A 20197-nucleotide genomic window follows, 5' to 3' on the forward strand; every position below is an offset into this window, starting at 1 on the left:
AATGGAAAGATATACTGTGTTCTTGGAAAGCAAGATGTAACATCATGAGTAGGTCCAATTCTCTGAAGTTAATGTATAAATTTAAAGCAATCCCATGCATCTCACAAGAGAGGATATTTAAATGGCCAATAAACATATAAAATAAGATGCACAACCACAATTAATTACCACTACACACACACCAGAATTAACAAAATTTAAAAGACCAAAATTCCAAGTGCTGCAAGGACGTGGAATAGCTGGAATCCTCAGACATTTCTGGAAGAAGGGTAAATTGTTGCACATCTGTTTGAAAAACCGTTTGGCAGTATTTTCTGAAATTGAACATGCGCATATCCCACAGTTTAGCAATTTCTTTCATAAGTAAATATCCAACAGAATTTTGTCTACATGGGTACCAAAGGCCATGTGTTACAATGTTCATGGCATGTGGATAAATAAACCTCACAACTAAAATGTTGAGCAAAATAAGTCCGATACAAAAGAATACATCTATATAAAGTCTTTTTAAAAATACAGCAAAACCAATCTATGACAAGAAATAAGGGTCAGGCACACTGGCTCACACCTGCAATCCCAGCACTTTGGGATCTGAAGTGGGCAGATTGCTGGAGCCCCGGAGTTTGAAACCAGCTTGGACAACATAGTGAGACCCCATCTCTACAAAAAAATAAAAAATTAGCCAGGCGTGGTGGCATGTACCAGTAGTCCCAGCTACTTGGGAGGATTGCTTGAGCCCGGGAGGCAGAGGCTGCAGAGAGCCTAGATAGCACCACTGTGCTCCAGCCTGGGCAACACAGCAAAACCCTGTCTCAAAGAGAAAGAAGAAGGAGGGGAGGAGAGGGGAGCAGAGGGGAAGGGAATGGGGCTTCTACATGCTGGTAATGTTCTATTTCCAGATCTGGGTAACAGTTACAAGGGTGTGTTCACTTTGTGACAGCTCATTAAACTGTATACTTCCAATTTATTTACTTTTCTGTAGATGTGTTACACTTCAGCTTTTATCAAAACAATTGCAATAAAAATACCAGCCTGTGTGTTTGTGTAATTAGATATTAGATTTTAAAATTCAAATGGAAAAAACAATAAGCAAGAATAGCCTGAAAGAGCTCAAAATATAAGGGGAACATCCCTTTCATATATTAAAATACATATTTTAGGGTCGGGCTTAGTGGCTCAGACCCTAAGCCCAGCACTTTGGGGAGCTGAGGTGGGAGGATCCCTTGAGTCCAGGAATTTGAGACCAGCCTGGGCTACAGAGGGAGACCCTGTCTCTGTAAGAAATACATATATTTTTAAATGCTATCAGCCTTAATAAGCAAAACAGTGGGAACTTGAATGAACATGAATAGAAAGAGAAATTAATGGAAAAGAGTAGCAATTTCTGAAATAGACTCAAATGCATATATAGAAAAGAACTCATGATAAACACCTTATGATAAAATAGCTTCTTAATTTAGCTGAAAAAAAAAAGTCATCTGGAAAAAAAAAAAATAAGGTTGGACCTACTCCTCAGAGCATACATCAGGATAAATTCCAAAAGGATCAAAATTTGAATATAAAATAATAGAAGAAAATATAGAATATATCACATTTTTGGCCAGGTGCAGTGGCTCATGCCTGTAATCCCAGCACTTTGGGAGGCTGAGGCAGGCAGATCACCTGAGGTCAGGAGTTCGAGACCAACCTGACCAACATGGTGAAACCCCACCTCTACTAAAAATACAAAGTTAGCTGGGTGTGGTGCCGCAAGCCTGTAATCCCAGCTACTTGGGAGGCTGAGGCAGGAGAATCGCTTGAACCTGGGAGGCGGAGGTTGCAGTAAGTTGAGATCACACTACTGCACTCCAGCCTGGGAAACAAGAGCAAAACTGCATTTCAAAAAACAAAACAAAAACCACGTTGTGTTTTCTTAAAGTTGGAAGGTTTCAGTACCTGTGATTCAACATTCAGAAACTATAAAAGACTGATAAATTTGACTCCATAGAAATAAAAACTTGTGTACACTAAACCAAAAAAAAAAAAAAAAATCAACAAAAGAGAAACAGTAAACTGAATGCAATTTACATCAAAGGCACAAGACTCGTCTCACTAATATGTAAACCGCTCCTAGAAATATATAAGAAAGAGACAACAATTTAATTTTTAAAGTAAGCAAACAATATGAGTAAGACAGTCAAAGAGAAAGAAATAGGCCTTAAACATATTATAAATGTAAAACTTTTCATAATAAATTTAAATTAAGACTACATTGAGTCATTGTTTTTCATTTATCAGATTGGTAAAAATTCAATTATATAAATCCAATTTAATGTGTTGGCAACGATGTAGGAAAACTAATTTTTCATCCAAAGCTGATAGCAGTGTAAATTGGTATTAATCTTATGGAGTGGAAATTGGCAATATCTCTCAAATTACAAATGCACATACTTATCAATCCCATTTCTGGGAATTTATCCTGCTTATATAGTATGCGCCTGCAACATGCAACATGTATAAGCTTTGTCATCTCGGCAGTGTCTGCATAACAGATGGGATAACCTGCATGTTCACCACACAATAGTATAGCATGACATATTCAGTAAAACAAGCAAGACACTGAACGACGTGTATTCTATATTGGAAGCTGTGTTCAGCAAATGCGGCAAAGCTTTTATCTATAAATATTTGTGGAAGGGGTTTGGGTTTTTTTTTTTTTGTAACTGAGATTGAGATCTGTCACCCAGGTTGGAGTGCAGTGGCACCATCTCAGCTTGCTGCAACCTCCACCTCCTGGGCTCAAGCGATCCTCCCACCTCAGTCTTCTAGGTAGCTGAGACCACAGGTGTGCACCACCACACCCAGCTAATTTTTTGTATTTTTGGTAGAGTTGGGGTTTCACCACGTTGCCCAGGCTGGTCTCGAACTTCTAACCTCAAGAATTTAGAGTTTAACACCTAGCTTCCCAAAATGCTGAGATTATAGGCATGAGCCACTGCTCCTAGTCCATATATATATATATATATTTCTATATGCTTGCATTTGCATAAAGAGAACATATTATAATAATTCATACTAAAGTGTGAAATATTGGCAACTCAGGCATCTTTCAGAGACAGTGTATCTGTAAAAGAAGATGTCTGTTAACTCAAATAAGTCAATTATTTGATGGACTTTATGTCAGGGTAGTAAAATTAGTTGCAAAAATGCATACACTACAAGTCCAGAGATTTGAGAGTCATAGAGGAGCCACAAATCAGGAGATTTCTCAGTTTTCCTGAGGATCAGCTCTAATTAGATTAGCACCAATAAAATAAAAACAGTTATGCAGTGAGGCTGGTTATGGGACAAGTTCGGGAAGAAAACTCTTTGCTACAGCTCTATTTTACATGATGTTGAAACCATATGAATTTATTCTCTAATCAAAGTACGAAGCAGTAAAACAGAGGAGTTGCAGTTCATCAGCTCCTGAGCCTTGGGCAAGACCTACAAGATCTACCCCAGCTCTTGTTCCAACAGAGCCTCTGTCATTTATAAACAAGGAGCAAATATTTACAAGTTTTATCACCTGTAATAGCTCACTGACACTTGCCAGAAACATCTTATGTCAATATTGGTATTGCAAGACACTGTGAGACAGAAAGAGTATGGGCAATTCACATAACCTCCCTTAAAACCTAGTTACTTTAAAAAGAAAAAAGAAAAAAAAGCTGGGCGTGGTGCCTCACACCTGTAATCCCAGCATGTTGGAAGGCTGAGGCAGGGCAGGTCGCCTGAGGTCAGGTGTTCGAGGCCAGCCTGACCAATACAGTGAAAGCCCGTCTTTTAAAAAAAAAAAAAAAAAAACCTAGTTACATCTTAGGCAGAGCAAAGATAAGGACAGAACTGTTGAGAAACATTGAGTTTACCCTGCCCCCATAGCTCCTTTGTGGAGGGTACGTTTTAGCTTGTAATTAGTGATAGGTGGGTAGCAGCTGCCTACTTGTTGTATTCTTGAGTTATGTGTATATGTAGAACACCTGTGTATTGATAAGAATCACCTGTCAAAGAGCAAATAAATGCGTGGATGAATCTCTGCTCCAAGCCTTCAGTTCTGGAGAGCTGCAAGTCCCAGAGGCTCTCAGGCTGTTGGTCCCCAGGGTAGAGCCACTGTGTCGACTGTCTGGGTGTCTGCCTCTCTCACTGCCTTCAGCACGCCTGGGTGGGGGTCACCCGACCAAGCTGGTTCTCAGCACAGAACAACATCACGAAATTGCTGTGACGTGCAAGTATGTGAGCATTTTCAAAAGCAGCACAAAAACAAAACAAATTCTGTGTTCAGCAGCTGAGCCACAGCTATACCTCAGCTACGGAACCTGTTGAATCTGAGCTTCCATGTTTCTCAAACCTCAGTGGGCTTAAGACCACCTGGGGAAACTGCTAAAAACACAGGCTCCAGGCTCCTCCCTCATATACAATTCAGTAGGTCAGGGGCTGTAGAAAGTAAAAAGATCCTCTTCAAAGTTTCCCTTCTTGTTAAAGAATAAATAATAAATGTTAAAAATAATGGTTTCTTTTAAAGACTAACTTCCTTCAAAGGCTTTTTTTTTTAATTTGTTTTTTATTTTTTGTTTTGTTTTGGGTTTTTTTGCTAACAACTCTTTGTTAAGCCTGTCCTATGTATCTGTTACATATAAGGGAATAAGTACATTCTATGCCCTTGTACTTTAACCAAAATACTTGTTCTGGACATGCTCAGGCATGTCCAAGCTCACAGCCTATGCCCTTTCCTTATTTGAAAATGTTACCATTTTTCTAAATTCTTTTGCAAGCAACTTCCTCTTTTTCTTTTGTTCTCCATTTCCTTTACCTATTTAGGAAAGTTTTAAGTTGTTAGCTAGCCAGTGGGGTTTAGCTTAAACTGTGAGGGCCAGCTCCAACCAGCAGAGATAGGACACAGCAGTAAGGACCCAATGCATACAGGATAAATATTCCTGCCTGTATTTGTTCATTGTGCTCTTGTGGCAGGATTGCTGATGGACAGCACCCTTTCTGCAGAAAGTAAAATTGCCTTTCTGAGAAAACTTTTTGTCTGAATGCTAATTTTTTCTTGCAGCACCAAGGAACAAACATTTTGTTTCTAACAGGGGCCCCTGAACTTGCATTTCCACCATGCTTTGTATCTCAGATGATGCTGATGGGGCTGGTGCAAGGACCACATTTGAGTCATCTGCTCCAGGGAAGGGTTCCTCAAACTGTGCCATGCAGACATATTATCTAGAATCTTGTTAAAATGTATAGACTCTCATTCAGAAGGTCTGGGTTAGCATCTGGGATATTGCATTTCTCTCTTTTTTTTTTTTTTTTTTGAGAAAGGATTTTGCTCCATTGCCCTGGCTAGAGTACAAGGGCATGATCACAGCTCATAGCAGACTCAGACTCCTGGGTGCAAGCAATCCTCCTACCTTACCTCCCTGGTAGCTGGGACTGCAGATGTGCACCACCACACCTGCCAATTTGTTAAGAGACAAAGTCTCATTGTATTGCCCAGGCTAGTCTCAAACTCCTGGCCCCAAGCAATCCTCCTGCCTCAGCCTCCCAGAGCACTGGGATTACAGGGGTGAGCCATCATTCCCAGCTGGACTCTGCATTTCTTTTTTCTTTCTTTCTTTTTTTTAGACAGAGCCTCATTCTGTCACCCAGGCTGGAGTGCAGTGGCTCAATCTCAGCTCACTGCAACCTCTGCCTCCCAGGTTCAAGCGATTCTCTTGCCTTAGCCTCCCAAGTAGCTGGAACTACAGGTACATGCCACCACGCCTGGCTAATTTTTGTATTTTTAGTAGAGATGGGGTTTCACCATGTTGGCCAGGCTGGTTTCGAACTCCTGACCTCAGGTGACCTAACCCTCCATGGCCTCCCAAAGTGTTGGGATTTCAGGCGTGAGCCACTGCACCTGGCTGGACTTGGACTCTGCATTTCTGACAAGCTCCCAGGTGCTGCAGATACCACTGGTCTGCAGACTACACTTTGAGTACCAAGGTTCCAGAATAGCCAACTCCAGTTGTTTCACAGTTGAGGAAACCGTGCCTTTACAAAGGTAAGTGACTTGCCCAAGGGCACTTGCACAGTAAGGGCAGAGACCAGGTGAGGCCCCATCCAGTGTGGCCGCCATGCCTCAGGAATGCCGCTCCACCCCTGACTCCATGTCCCCAGGTCTCTGCTACAAGCTTGCCTGAACCAAGAAGGGATGCCAGCCCTTCAGAATATGGCATTGAAATTTACTAAATCATGCACAGTCCTTTACTCTCCTGAGAAATCAACCACTTACACAGAGATTAGTTCAAACCACCAGCCTCTGCAAAATACTTTTGACAAAATTATTTCTTCAGTTGTGTCACCTTCACTTCTGATGACTCACACCTTTGACAGGCCCTGTTGTGAGAACCTGAAGAGGACATGCATTTCTCAACACATGTGGTCTGAGGCCAGACACGGTGGCTCACACCTGTAATCCTAGCACTTAGGGAAGCTGAGGTGGGCAGATCATTTGAGATCAGGAGTTTGAGACCAGCCTGGCTAACATAGTGAAACCCCATCTCTACTAAAAATACAAAAATTAGCTGGGTGTGGTAATCCTAGCTACTCAGAAGGCTGAGACAGGAGAATTGCTTGAACCTGGGAGGCGGCGGTTGTAGACAGCTAAGATCACCCCACTGCACTCCAGACCAGGCAACAGAGCAAGACTCTGTATCCCAAAAAAAAAAAAAAAAAAAGTGTTCTAATTGTGGGGAGAAGCAGAAATGGGGTGGGGAAGCTGATCTTGGGGAAGTGAGGAATCCCTCCTGAGCCCCAAAGGCTCCAAACTGACACCCTGTGCATTTTTTCCAACTCACTTTATCCCCCATCAAAAAGTTCATTCAGTTAGAGATTGATGTGGGTTAACAAGCATTTTCTTTCCAGGATCCATTGTTTCTGGGGAGGTTCTGAGCTGACAATCTTTCACACTTAAGTGAGAATTATTCTAATATGGAGGGAAAGGGAGCAGAATTAAGGAAATTAAAGTCTCTGGAGTAATCATGGCAGAGTGGGCCTTGCCTGAGATCCAGAGGTGGATGCGGAAGCACGGCCTTGGGTGAACCACAGCCTGGCCTCGGCCTCTGCACCGCATTCACCGGCAGGTCCCTCTCGTCCCCAGCCCCCAGTGCCTTCAGGCTTCGAGTAGTTTGTGGGCCTGGCTCTGCCGTTAACTTGCTGTGTGACTTGAGGAAATCACACAGCTTTAGAGACTCTTAAAGCTGGAAGGAAATACCCCCAGGGGTCACTGGTTCCATGATACAGAACCCCAACTTCTAGACTACAGAACACATAGCCCCTACTGGCCTGTCTGAGGCTGGCTTTCCCAGAAGCCAGCCTAAGACAGGCATTGGGCTTCACATGATTAATGAAGGGAGGGAACCTCAAGAGAGAAGGCTATTTTTTTTTAGACAGAGGCTCTCTGTATTGCCCAGGCTGGAGTGCGGTGGTGCAATCATGACTCACTGCATCGTTGACCTCCTGGGCTCAAGCAATCCTCCTGCCTCAGCCTCCGGAAGAGCTGGGACCACAGGTGTGTGCCACCACAACCAGCTAATTTTTTTTTTTTTTTTAAGACAGAGTCTCGCTCTGTCACTCAGGCTGGAGTGCAGTGGTGTGATTGTGGCTCACTGCAACCTCTGCCTCGTGAGTTCAAGCAATTCTCCCGTCTCAGCCTCCAGAGTAGCTGGAATTACAGGTGCCTGCCACCATGCCCAGCTAATTTTTGTATTTTTAGTAGAAATGGAACTTTACCATGTTAGCCAGGCTGGTAATTTTTTTTAATTTTGTGTAGATATGGGGTTTCACCATGTTGCCCCAGGCTGGAATCAAACCCCTGAGCTCAAGCAATCCACCTGCTTCAGCCTCCCTAAGAGCTGGGATTACAGGTGTAAACCACTACATCCAGCCTGAAGGCTATTTATTTATTTATTTTTAGCAGTTTTTAAAAGGAGGGTTTATTTGACAAGTTTCACTTAGCACAACATACCCAAAAGGAAATCACAATACAATGAAAGATTTAAATCTAGGCCTCAGCATTTCATTCAAACACCAAGACCAAAATCCTAAAGTATTAGTATTGCGTCTCAAATTTTTTCCATTAACTTAAAAAAAAAAAAAAAACTTAAACTTACGTGCCTTACAGGTTATTAAATGAAACTAGAATTAACAAACATGCCAAAATGTTTCACTTTTAATTGTAGACACAGCTCCTACATAGAGTTTTTTAAAAAAGCATGTCTTTCAACATGTATCCAGTGTTCAATGTAAGGTAGCAAAGGGCAACATTTAACATAATTCATCCTATCTGGAACCCTAACAGTTATAGATTACTCAGCTTCACTGTTACATCCTAGATGATTACTGTATTCAAAAGTACTGAGCCTTAAGTCTTCATAACAATCCTGATTTCCACTTAGAGAATAAGCATAAATCACAAGCTTGTACTGCAGAAACTGTTAAGCTGAAGTTTTGTTATTTTCTTTAAAAAAAAGTTGACCAAGAGTCAGTGATCATGATCAATCAGTTACAGTCCCATCCACCACTCACACTGGACATGCTAGTCATCCCTCCCATGCCATTCACACCCATAGATGCACGGCTTCCACTACTGTAGTAGCTGCGATTCATTGCTCCTCGGCTACCTGTGCAATGTTTGATTGAAAATCATTAAGGCCGGGCGCGGTGGCTCAAGCCTGTAATCCCAGCACTTTGGGAGGCCGAGGCGGGTGGATCACGAGGTCAAGAGATCGAGACCATCCTGGTCAACGTGGTGAAACCCCGTCTCTACTAAAAATACAAAAAATTAGCTGGACATGGTGGCGCATGCCTGTAATCCCAGCTACTCAGGAGGCTGAGGCAGGAGAATTGCCTGAACCCAGGAGGCGGAGGTTGCGGTGAGCCGAGATCGCGCCATTGCACTCCAGCCTGGGTAACATGAGTGAAACTCCGTCTCAAAAAAAAAAAAAAAAAAAAAAAGAAAGAAAATCACTGGAGTTTTCTTGTAAAACTTGATTGTATCCACTCATGCTGCGCTGGCTACCATAGCCACCTCCATAACCACCACCCAGCTGCTGGCTGGCTGGGCCACCATAACTGGACTGGTTTGACATTTATGACATTTATAATTTATTTTCACCGCTCAATCCTGTGAGAGTACACGTTGAAATTGGTCCTAATGGCAGAGTAACTGGGGAAGCAGATCCCGAGCTTTAGCAGAGCTCATGCCTCTCACCATTTGGCTACCAGAAGCACCACCGCTTTCTCCTGCTGTAGTATTCGAGTTCTGCATAGCTGTGTTGTATATTTGCTTTGTCTTTTGACACAGCTGCTGCAGCATCTTCATGAGTTGCAAACTCAACATCTACTTCCCCAGTTACTCTGCCATCAGGACCAATTTCAATGTGTACTCTCACAGGATTGAGCGGTGAAAAGAAATTATAAATGTCATTTTCAGTTTCTGTAAGGTAATCCACGCACGTGCACTCAGTGTCCTGCTGTGCTCTGAGAAGTAGAGCCACCATCCCCGTATCTGTGATCGACATCCCTGAAAAACAGTCATTGAGGTCTCTTCCAAATCTATCTGACCCAAAGCTCTAGCCATCATTATAGCCACTGTCATCATCAGAGCCTCCACCATAAGCACCATGCCTCATCCTCTCAAAGCCAGCTCCTCTGCCAACACTGTTATACCCTCTGCCAGCCCCAGGTCTGTCATAGGGAGCTGGCCGCTGCATGACCACAAGCTTTCATGGTGGATCATAGTGAGTTCTAACTTCAGCTCTACTGCTCTTAAAGATTTCAAGATACCTGAGCCCTATTCTTTCCCTGTGTTTCTTTAGAGCCTTCTCAGCTATTTCCTGTGAAGCAAACTGCACAAAGGCCTTCCTCGTCCTCCTCCCCTGGAAGTCCACTGGGGATGTTATCCCGTCTGGCATGATTTCCAACCCTGAGAAGAACTGAACCATTTCTTCCTTGCTATAGCCAAAGGAAAAGTGCTCTAAGCCGTACAAAGTCATCAGTGACCGTGTCAGGACTATGGACCAGCATGCTTCAACACCCAATCCATGTACATGTTGTCTGATGAATACTTCAAACCTGGGTCCCATAGTTTCTCTGTCTTTTTGCAGGGCCAATTTCACTTCATCTTCTGATTCAAGTTCAACAAAAGCCTGGCCACACAGTCTGCCTTCTCTGGTGCAGATGGAACAAATACCTTAAGCCCCATTTTGAATTTCACAGTCAAAAAAAAAAACCTCTGCATTTCGTCGAACGAGCAAGATCAGTGCAAGCCCCGAAGCTTCACCGCAAACCCCTCTCCACCTTCGGTGCTCAACATCATCATCCCATGCAGTCCGACAGTGAAAACAAACGACCCACCCGACTTCAGCGTGGCTAAGACCAAATGGCCCCCTGAAAGCTATTTTTTAAATAGCACCATAGTGTTGTACCATTTGAGGCAAAGAAGTCAGGCTTTTGCTTCCCTAATTCACTCAGTGGCCCCCCTGCAGGTGTAGAGTGGTATAAACTCCCAGGTATCTCCGGCAAGGTGAGAGAAGGACACTGATCTGCCATCCCTGGCAGCCCTTACTAGGAAGCAGGAACAACAGTGAGTTCAGGAAACCTGAGGGCACCAATCCTTCCTTCCAGTTCCGAGAGCCTCTCACATGTGTTTCAAAATACGAAGCCCCCAAGCCCAGGAGTTTGAGACCAGCCTGGGCAACATGGAGAAACTCATCTTTACTAAAAACAGAATAATTAGCCAGGCGTGGTGGCGCGCACCTATAGTCTCAGCTACTCAGCAGGCTGAGGTGGGAGGACGGCCTGAACTCGGGACGTGGAGATTGCAGTGAGCTGAGACTGCGCCAGGCCACTGTACTCTAGCGTGGGCCCCACAGCGAGACCCTGTCTCAAACAACAACAAAAAAAAAAAAAGGAAGGAAGGAAGGGAGGAGGAAGGGAGGGAGGGAGGGAGGGGAAAGAGAGAAAAAAGAAAGGAAGAAAGGAAAGAGGAGGAAGGGAGGAAGGAAGGAAAGAAGGAAGGAAGGGAAGGGAGAGAGGGAGGGAAGGGAAAGAGAGAGAAAGAGAGAGAAAGAAAGAAGGACAGAAAGAAAAAGGAAGGAAGGAAAGAAAGGAAAGAAAGAGAAAAGGAGAAACAGAGGGAGGGAGAGAGGAAGGAAAGAAAGAAGGAAGGAAGAAAACCCAAATCACAAAGGATGAAAGAGGAGGAAAAAATGCAAGCATTTTCTCATTTCCAGAAGAATCTTGGAATCTGCCCTCGGAATCAACCCTAACTGCTCCCCGTGGCTTCCCGGCAGGCTGGAGGCGGCCCCTCCCTCCTCTCGCCCCAGCTCCACCCACTGTCCCGCACCCAGGGCTGCTCCCTAAGGACTTTGCCTTCTCTCTTACTGGAATATTCCACAAGAGATTTCTCCCCAGCTGGTTTCTTCTTGACAACTCAAACATCCCCTCCATAGAGATGGCTTCTCTGGCCAGCAGGCCACCCCCGTCACACCCTCTGAGGCACTCCGCACAGCACTGACCCCTGGACATTATCCTGTGTTCAGTTGTGTGTGGTGTGTCTGTCTCTCATTCACACAGTTGTATGTAAATGATCTCCCTGGGGACAGAGCCTGGTTCTGGTGTCATCACTGCAGCCTCAGAGCCTGGCATCTGCTTGGCACATTGGAAACCCTATAACATCTAGCAAATCATATCTGAGTGAATAAATTGGACCCATGGGCCAGAGGCCAAAATTCCAGCCGCGAAGAACTAGGTCAACTGAACACTCAGTACTCCAAGACGCTGGAGGAAAGCAGGGCACAAGACCAGGATGAGGAAGAAGGAGAGAATCCACCAAGAGTTTTCTTGGCTCTTTGATTCCTCCCTCCTCTTCCTGGTCCCTCTCTCAGCTCTACCTTGGAAAGACAATCACCTTTTTTTTTTTTTTTTTTTTTTGAGATGGAGTCTCGCTCTTTCACCCAGGTTGGAGTGCAGTGACGTGATCTCGGCTCACTGCGACCTCCACCTCCTGCATTTAAGCGATTCTGCTTCCTCAGCCTCCCAAGTAGCTGGGATTATAGGCGCCCACCATGCCCAGCTAATTTTTGTATTTTTAGTAGAAACTGGGTTTCGCCATGTTAGCCAGGCTGGTCTTGAATTCCTGACCTCAAGTGATCCACCTGCCTCAGCCTCCCAAAGTGCTGGGATTACAGGCATTAGCCACCAAGTCTGGCCTGACATTCACATTGTAAATGGTGCAAACCTCTCAAAATATCTAGGGGCATCTGGGTTCCAGTTCTAGCTATAGATCTGAGCCTCCCTCTCCCCACTGGCACCTGCAAGAGGCACAGTGACCATGCCAGCTTCATGGGGTTGCTGGGAGCACTGGCCTCGAGGGTAACATCAGTCACTCAGACACAGGCCTCTGCAAATTGAAACCAAGGCAGGATAAATCCCTACCCCTCAGATCAGCCATTCACCTCCTGGCTGCGGTCCCAGACAGTCTGCCTCAGTGTGCCTGTCTCTGGCATCTGTGAGATCCCCTAATATCCCCCAGCATTTCCCAGGTGCCAGGCACTGTGCCAGGCATTTGGTATGCACTTGTTTGCTTGATCTGCGCAGTGGCGTCAATTTATCCTAGGAGTCCCACACCTCCAGGTGTCATTATCTCCATTTTACAAACAGAGGACTACAGCTGAGAAATGAAGGCACTGGTCCCAGGACTTACAGTTTTCAAGCTGTGGCATCAGATTCAAGAACCCCACCTTCAGGCTGAGCACAGTGGCTCACACCTGTAATCCCAGCACTTTGGGAGGCAGAAGCAGGCAGATCACCTGAGGTCAGAAGTTCAAGACCAGCCTGGTGAACATGGCAAAACCGCATCTCTACTAAATACACACAAATTAGCTGGGCATGGTGGCACACACGCTACTCAGAAGGCTGAGGCAGGGAGAATTGCTTGAACCCAGGAGGTGGAGTTTGCAGTGAGCTGACATGGCACCGCTGCACTTCAGCCTCGGCAACAGAGCAAGAATCCATCTCAAAATAAATAAATAAATAAAAATAATTTTAAAAATAAATAAAAATTTAAAACCCCGCTTTCATCTCATTTATTTAAGTAGTTTATCATCATTGGCTCATGTCATATGGCAGCCCTGAAAGAAAGGCAATGATTACCTCCATTTTACAGAGAAGGAGACCTCCAACCAGGTCTGAGCGGCGCCCGCCATTCCTTCAGCCTTCCTCGCTGCCTGAGCTCTCCCCGCTCCAGCACCAGCTCCACTTCCCAGGTGAAGAGAATGAGGCAAGAGGCTGAGCTGCAGGTCTGCACACCAATCCCACGATGAGCCCCAGGTGCCTCCCCAGGCAAGAAAGTAGGCAGCAGAGCCCGCCCCACCTGCACCTGCTGTGGGAAGCAGTCTTCTGCATGACCTTGGCCTAAGGCTCACCTGGGCTGAATCACCTGAGCTACTCAGGGTTCACAGTAGAGGCTGCGGTGTCTGGACATCAGCCCTCTCCCCACCCTTAATCTGTGTCTCCTCCCTCCCTCTACCGGATGACCAGGCCCAAAGCTGGGTTTTACTGGGGAACCAGACTCACCATGTTCTAGGGACCTAGATCCCTCTATCCTAAACTCCTAATCCCATATGCAATTTCAGGAACGAAGAATTCATTTAATATTTGAAAATCAAGGCCAGGTGTGGTGCCTTAAGCCTATAATCCCTGCACTTTCGGAGGACGAGGCAGGTGGATCACCTGAGGTCAGGAATTCAAGACCAGCCTTGCCAACATGGTAAAACCCTGACTCTACTAAAAATACAAAATCTTTAGCTGAGCGTGGTGGTGCGTGCCTGTAATCCCAGCTACACAGGAGGCTGAGGCTCCAAAAGGGCTTGAACCCGGGAGTCAGAGGTTGCAGTGAGCCGAGATCACGCCACTGCGCTCTAGCCTGGGCAACAGAGTGACACTCCATCTCGAAAAACAAAAACAAAATAAATCATTGTAATTCACCACGTTAACAAACTGAAAAAAAAAAAAAAAAAAAGGCCAGGTGTGATAGCTCACGCCTATAATCCCAGCACTTTGGGAGGCTGAGACGGGAGGATCACCTGAGGTCAGGAGTTTAACACCAGCCTGGCCAATATGATGAAAACCGCACCTCTACTAAAAACACAAAAGATTAGCCCGGCTTGGTGGCAGGCTCCTGTAATCCCAGCTACTTGGGAGGCTGAGGCAGGAGAATTGCTTGAACCCGGGAGGTGCAGGTTGCAGTGAGCTGAGATTGCACCACTGCACTCCAGCCTGGGCGGCAGAGCAAGACTCCATGGAAGGAAGGAAGGAAGGAAGGAATCTCATTGTAAAAATAAAAAAGAACCTCAATAAGCTGTTTTCTTAAATTGCATCTAAACTGAGTTATCGAGAAAAGGCTAACTCATAAAGGCAGAAAGTAAAATAGAGGTTTCCAGGGCTGGGGAGAAGATGGAAGAGGAGTTGTTTAGTGGGTAGAGTTTCATCTGGGACGATGAAAAGGTTCTGGAACTGGATAGCGGTGATGATCACACAACACAGTGAATGCACCGATGTGACTGCACATCACTTCATGCCTGGGCACCAGGCCAGGAGCTCCTTATCAGACTTTGCCTAACTCCTTTCTGTCTCCTGACTTTTCAAGTCCAATCTGGACCGGGCATGGCTGATCCACTGCCAGGGACTGGGGCTGAACCGGTTCCCTTTTTACTAATTCAGAAATGGCCCTAGTGGAGAACAATGGGGAAAATGGAACTCTTGGTGAACAAGGCATCTTTGTTTCAACTGTGTTGTTGGCAGACAGAGCACAGACTGTGGAGACTTGGGCAGACACCCACAGGCTGCCAAACGCCTGGTTTTGGTTTCCACTTCCTGACTTGGGACCTAGAGAGCAAATCATTTCCTTTCTCCAGGCCTCAATTTACCCATCTGAACAATGGAACTTGAGAAGCTCCTCCTCAAACTCGGTGGAGCCAGGGATGCAAGGGAAATGCATGTTTGCAGAGGTCCCCACTTGTGAGGACCATCTTGGGCACACAAGGCTTCTTTGTCTGCAAAGGTTTGTCCCCAGGTTTGGCCTCACATTTTTTTTTATTTTGGATTCAAGTCTTGCTCTTCAAAGGACACTAGCGGGGACATCACTGCCCCTCCCAGGGCCTGGCTTACAGGCTCTGCTGTTCTGATTCATGATCAGATTTGTTGTTACACCTTCCAAAGCCATGGGCAACTGTAATTAAACAATCAATCATTCATTCATAATTTCACATCTTTCTCCTCCACTGGAGCATCAGCCCCACTGAAGTCCAGCACCTAACTCAGAGCCTTATTGTGCTAATTAAAGCAATTAACACAGCCAGGCCACAGTCAATGGCTGGCATGTCTTTCCTGCTAACATGTATCAATCAGAGAAAAAATTGTGATATGTCCATACTATGGAATCTACTCAGCAATAAAAAGAATCAGGCAGTTGCAGTGGTGCACACCTCAATCACAGCCCTTTGGGAGGCCAAGGCAGGAGGATCACCTGAGCCCAGGAGTTCGAGACCACCCTGGGCAACACGACGAGAACCTGTCTCTACAAAAAAAATTTTTTTTAATTATCTGGGCATGGTGGTGCAGACCTGTGTAGTCCCAGTTATTCAGGAGGCTGAGGTGGGAGATAATATGAGGCCAGGGGGTTGAGGCTCAGTGAGCCAAGATCATGGCACTGTACTCCAGCCTGGGTGACAGAGTGAGACCCTGCCTCTAAAAAACAAATAGGCCAGGTGTGGTGGCTCACGTCTGTAATCCCAGCACTCTGGGAGGCCAAGGCAGGTGGATCACCTGAGGTCGGAAGTTCGAGACCAGCCTGACCAACATGGAGAAACCCTGTCTATACTAAAAACACAAAATTAGCCAGGTATGGTGGTGCATGCCTGTAGTCCCAGCTACCTGGGAGGCTAAAGCAGGAGAATCACTTGAACTCAGGAGGGGGAGGTTGCGGTGAGCCAAGATTGTGCCATTGCACTCCAGCGTGGGCAACAAGAACCAAACTGTCTCCAAATAATAATAATAATATAATAAATAAATACATAGTATATTTATTATGTTGTATCTAAATTTGAACATGCTTTATGGTGTTTCTCTCCAAACTGTCTAATCTTCCATCTGATTGAGAACTGTCTCTTACATTTACTTGTTTTTGCACTGATTTTTTTTTTTTTTTTTTTTTTGGTTTTTTTTTCTCCAGCGGAACACCACAGCGCAGATGTCAGTCACAGGGCACAGCTCTGTGGTCACATTGGAGATGATCACTGGAAACTAGTACAATGAGAGGAAAACAGCCAGGGCTCCCACTCAGGGCAGGGGGCAAGCCACAGGGATGCTGCTGCCTTATTTCAGGAATGTTTGGGGACCGTGATGCTGGGAGTGGCCCCCGGGACAAAGCTGGGGCTACCTCTGCTGGAATAAAATAACTACAGGGAAAAGGGATAAGAATAGCAACAACAATAACAATAATCTGCTGAGCATGGTGCATACCTAGTGTGCCAGCCACTTGGGAGACTGAAGCAAGAGGATCCCTTGAGCTCACGAGTTCAAGACCAGCCTAGGCAACAAAGGGAGCTCTCATCTCTAAAAATTAATTAACTAGTTAATTAATAGTTAATGTTACTTTATGTCATTTAATCCTCCCTCCCTACTACCGCTACACCCCCTCACACACACAGCACATCAATTCCAAAGCTAGGAATTCTCATTCTCATTTTATTTTTGAGACAGGGTTTCACTCTGTTGCCCAGGCTGCAGTGCAATGGCATGATCATGGCTCACTGCAGCCTCGACCTCCTGGGCTCAAGTGTTCTTTCCACCTCAGCCTCCTGAGTAGCTGGGACTACAGGTGTGAGCCACGGCTCCCGGCTCACCCTCATTTTAAAGATAAGAAAACCAAAGCTTAGAAAGTTTGACAACTTGCCTAAAGCCACACAGTTAGCAAGTCGGGGAGCAAATATGAAATCTAACAGTCATGCTATTGCTGTAACTTTACATCCCCACAATGGTCTGAAGGCAAAGGAAAAGACCACCCTCCCCCAACCTAGCAATTCTGTGCAGCTCAAAGCCTGATTGTGAGCTCAAAGAAGCCTGGCCTTACACGGCTCACAGCAACCATGAGGATCTCGCACGGGACAGGGGAGACCTGAGTCCTCTGTAACTTCAGAGTCTTAACACAGGGGTTGCATGCTGTACCTTGAGCTTGTCAGGACAGGCCACTCCAGCTGTAGCCCAGAGCTGCTGGGCCTAGAGAGGAGCAATTCCACTTCACCATGGATGGATTTGCCATCTTTATTTCTTCTAAAGCTGGAAAATCTATGGTCCCTTGTCCTTCTGTTTCCCCAAGGCCATCCTTGGCTGGGCTCTGCCTGGGGCTGGCAGCTCAGTTTCCTTGTCTGCCGGTGAGGCAGCCAGTTGGACAGAGGCATCCATGGTTCTACCAGGGTCATGAGAAGACCCCTCCCAGATAAGGGAAGATAGCCTTTCATTCCCACTGTCCCCACCCCACCTGGGACTGCTGGGAAACCTAGCGGAAGGCTGGCTTCTGATAAAAAAGGGATTAGGGCCAGATGGCGGTGGTGGCTCACACCTATAATCCCAGCACTTTTGGAGGCCAAGACAGGCGGATCACTTGAGGTCAGGAGATGGAGAACAGCCTGGGCAACATAGTGAAACCCCATCTCTACTAAACATACAAAAAAAATAGCCAGGCAGGGTAGTCCCAGCTATGTAGGAGGCTGAGGTGGGAGGATCGCTTGAGCCAGGAGGCAGAGGTTGCAGTGAGCCGAGATTGCACCACTGCACTCTAGCCTGAGTGACAGAGTGAGACTCTGTCTCAAAAATAAAAAAATTAAAAAAAGAAGGCCGGGTGTGGTGGCTCAAGCCTGTAATCCCAGCACTTTGGGAGGCCGAGGTGGGTGGATCACAAGGTCAAGAGATCAAGACCATCCTGGTCAACATGGTGAAACCCCGTCTCTACTAAAAATACAAAAAATTAGCTGGGCATGGTGGCGCGTGCCTGTAGTCCCAGCTACTCAGGAGGCTGAGGCAGGAGAATTGCCTGAACCCAGGAGGCGGAGGTTGCGGTGAGCCGAGATTGCGCCATTGCACTCCAGCCTGGGTAACAAGAGCGAAACTCCGTCTCAAAAAAAATAAAAAGAAAAAAAGAAAAAGAAGAAGGAATCAGGCTGGGCATGATGGGGCACACCTATAACCCTAGCAATTTGGAAGACTGAGGTGGGAGGATCCCTTGAGGCCAGGAGTTCAAGACCAGCCTGTGACACATAGCAAGACCCTGTCTCTACAATTTAAAAAAAAATTTTTTTAATAAATAAGGAATCAGCCTCTGAGGCAGCATATAAACAGAGGACAGGGGAATGGAGAGAAGGAATGCTGAATCCATGCAGGGTGCCCAGTAGGGCACCCTCCCCTCCTTTTCCAGCATTCCCCACTTCTCTCAGCATTTCTTATCTCTCCCAGTATTCTCCATCTCTCTCAGTATCCCCCACTTCTCCCAGCATCCCCTGCTTCTCCCAGCATTCCCTAGTTCTCCCTGCATCCCCTACTTCTCTCAGCATCCCCTACTTCTCCCAGCATCACTGCTTCTCCCAGAATCTCCTCATTTCTCCCAGCATCCCCCACTTCTCCCAGAATCCCCTACTTCTCCTAGCATCCCCTCATTTCTCCCAGCATCCCCTGCTTTTCCCAGCATCCCCTATCTCTCCCAGCATCCCCTCTAAGTAGCTGGGATTACAGGGCCACACCATCGTGCCCAGCTAATTGTTTTTTTTTTTTTTTTTTTTTTTTTTTGAGACGGAGTTTCGCTCTTGTTGTCCAGGCTGGAGTGCAATGGCGCGATCTCGGCTCACCGCAACCTCCGCCTCCTGGGTTCAGGCAATTCTCCTGTCTCAACCTCCTGAGTAGCTGGGATTACAGGCACGCACCACCATGCCCAGCTAATTTTTTGTATTTTTAGTAGAGACGGGGTTTCACCATGTTGACCAGGATAGTCTCGATCTCTTGACCTCGTGATCCACCCGCCTCGGCCTCCCAAAGTGCTGGGATTACAGGCGTGAGCCACCGCGCCTGGCCGGAGCTAATTCTTATACTTTTAGTAGAGACAAGGTTTCACTTCTCCATGTTGGCCAGGCTGGTCTCCAATTCTTGGTCTCAAGAGATCCACCTTTGTTGGCCTCCCAAAGTGCTGGGATTACAGGCATGAGCCACCACACGCTGCCTAAGGGAACTTTTTCTTTTTTGAGACAGAGTCTCGCTCTGTCACCAGGCTGGAGTGCAGTGGCATGATCTCGGCTCACTGCAACCTCCACCTCCTAGGTTCAAGCGATTCTCCTGCCTCAGCCTCCCGAGTAGCTGGGATTACAGGTAAGCACCACCATGCCTAGCTACTTTTTGTATTTTTAGTAGATACAGGGTTTCACCATGTTGGCCAGGCTGGTCTTGAACTCCTGACCTCGTGATCCACCCACCTCAGCCTCCCAAAGTGCTGGGATTATAGACATGAGCCACCATGCCTGGCTCACCGAGGCTGGAGTGCAATGGCTTCAGTAAGCTGTGATCACACCACTGCACTCTATCCTGGGCCACAAAGCAAGACCCTGTCTCAAAAATTAATAAGAATAAATAAATAAAGAGGCTGGGCACAGTGGCTCATGCCTGTAATCCCAGCACTTTGGGGCCAAGGCAGGTAGATCACCTGAGATCAGGAGTTGGAGATCAACCTGGCCAAGATGGTGAAACCCCATCTCTACTAAAACAAATTGAAAAATTAACTGGGCATGTTGGTGGGCACCTGTAGTCCCAGCTACTTGGGAGGGTGAGGCAGGAGAATTGTTTGAACCCAGGAGGCAGAGGTTACAGTGAGCTGAGATCTCACCATAAGACTTTGTTTAAAAAAAAAAAAAAGAAGAAGCAGCCAGACATAACAGGTATAAGACAAAGTAATAAGCCTTAGAATCCCTGTTTGCTCATTTCTGCTTGCCATTTCACAAAGCCCCTTGGCTGACAATGTGTAACTCTCCAGAAAGGTACTTGAAGACGAAACAGGATAGAGAACTTGACCCCCACCATCTCTTGCCCGAGTCAGTATATT

The 20197-nt window shown here is 46.1% G+C and overlaps 1 protein-coding gene and 1 pseudogene across 3 annotated transcripts in view; both read right to left on the bottom strand.

Annotated features, from left to right (window-relative positions):
- The window catches only part of IL34 (interleukin 34), a 75403-nt gene that overhangs the window by 36930 nt on the left and 18276 nt on the right, over positions 1 to 20197 (bottom strand). The gene's annotated exons all lie outside the window — the stretch shown is intronic.
- LOC116555622 lies at positions 8361 to 10779 on the bottom strand (annotated as a pseudogene). Its single transcript, XR_004270605.1, has 3 exons — positions 9250 to 10779; positions 9048 to 9142; positions 8361 to 8676 (listed from the first exon to the last, which is right to left on the bottom strand). The product of XR_004270605.1 is annotated as a heterogeneous nuclear ribonucleoprotein H-like (transcript).

This window comes from Sapajus apella, unplaced genomic scaffold, assembly GCF_009761245.1.
Source record: "Sapajus apella isolate SASKATOON/1434 unplaced genomic scaffold, GSC_monkey_1.0 scaffold15, whole genome shotgun sequence".
In the NCBI taxonomy this organism is placed as follows: Eukaryota; Metazoa; Chordata; class Mammalia; order Primates; family Cebidae; genus Sapajus; species Sapajus apella.